The sequence below is a fragment of the Saccopteryx leptura genome, chromosome 2 (genome assembly GCF_036850995.1).
Source record: "Saccopteryx leptura isolate mSacLep1 chromosome 2, mSacLep1_pri_phased_curated, whole genome shotgun sequence".
Classification (NCBI taxonomy): Eukaryota; Metazoa; Chordata; class Mammalia; order Chiroptera; family Emballonuridae; genus Saccopteryx; species Saccopteryx leptura.
Genome location: NC_089504.1, coordinates 281,518,529 through 281,520,129, shown reverse-complemented (window position 1 = coordinate 281,520,129; position 1,601 = coordinate 281,518,529). Strand labels below are relative to the sequence as shown.

The 1,601-nt window shown below is 41.2% G+C and overlaps 1 pseudogene; it reads left to right on the top strand.

The window, feature by feature from the left end:
• Positions 1–542: 542 nt before the first annotated feature.
• LOC136392042 (proteasome subunit alpha type-1 pseudogene) lies at positions 543–1,339 on the top strand (annotated as a pseudogene).
• Positions 1,340–1,601: the final 262 nt, after the last annotated feature.

Genomic DNA, 1,601 nt, shown 5'->3' with positions numbered 1-1,601 from the left:
ACCACCAGTGTAGGCATATATCACACACCAGGCCTGTGTTTCACATGAATGTGTAATCATTTCCCTCCAAGATGTACAAGGCACCAAGGTGGCACTGAAGGGTTATAAGTGTCATTAAAGATAATTAGGACCCCTGCACTGCTCTAAAGGAGTTCATTATCTGGCTGAGATGTCACAGCCATGAGACATGGTTCTCAGAGAGGCACATTCAAAGACAGGCCCATCAACATAATAGCACTGACCTGTGCCAGGTGCATAAAACAATCTCATTTAATCCTCACCAGAGCCCTCTGAGGTCAGTGCTATTATTATTTGCCGAAGGAAACTGAGGTGTACAGAAGCTTAGGAATGTGTGAGCCTGGGGTTGTCTAAGTGTAGAGGAACCTATGCTTCTAACCCATGTTACATGACTTCTTAAAGGCAGACATGGGATCAGCACATACAAATACACACCCAGCGATTGACAGCACCTTACAGAGTGGCAACACATCAAAGCAGCAAGCTCAAGGCAGAAGGCTGTGGGCCACAGGTCACAGGTTGGAACCATGTTTCGCAACCAGTATGACAATGCTATCACTGTTCTGAGCCCTCAAGGCAGGACCCATTGAATTGAATATGCAGTGGAAGCTCTCAAACAAGATTCAGCCGCAGTTGTTCTGAAATCAAAAACCCATGCAGTGTTGGTTGCATTGAAGAGAGCACAGTCAAAGCTTGCAGAAAAAAATTCTCCATGTTGACAACCACATTGGTATCTCAGTTGAAGGACTTACTGCTGATGATAGACTGTTGTGTAATTTTATGCGCCAGGAGTTTCTGGATTCCAGATTTGTATTTGACAGACCTCTTTCTGTGTCTCATCTTGTAGCTCTAATTGGAAACAAGACCCAGATACCAACGCAAAGATATGTCCAAATACCATATGGTGTTGGGCTCCTTATTGCTGGTTATGATGATATGGACCCTCAAATTTTCCAAACCTGTCCATCTGCTAACTATTTTGACTGCAGAGCTACTTCCATTGGAGCCCATTCTCAACCAGTTCATACTTACTTAGAGAGACATATGTCTGAGTTTATGGAGTATAGTTTGAACAAACTGGTTAAACATAGTCTGCATGCTTTAAGAAAGACACTTCCTGCAGAGTAGGACCTAACTACAAAGAATGTTTCCATTGGAATTTTTGGTAAAGATTTTGAAGTTTACAGTTTATGATGATGATGATGATGATGATGTGTCTCCATACCTAGAAGATCTTGAAGAAAGGCCACAGAGAAAGGTACAGCTTGCTCAACCTGCTGATGAACCTACAGAAAAGGCTAATGAACCTATGGAGCAGTAAGTGATAATCCCCCAATTTATATCTGTATTATCAAACACAGGAACATGTACTGATGACAATAATCTATACTTTGAACCAAAAGATGGCAATGGTGGAATGATATGTTTTAGGCATCAGGCCAGATGTGAGTTTTTTCCAAGCAACTTTACTGATACTATCTAATGGGATGCGTTTTTCTTTGAGAGGGTCTATATAATCATTTTCTAGAAAGTATAGTTATCTGTGTTAATGTTTTAATACAAAGAACATAGTGTCTTTGTGG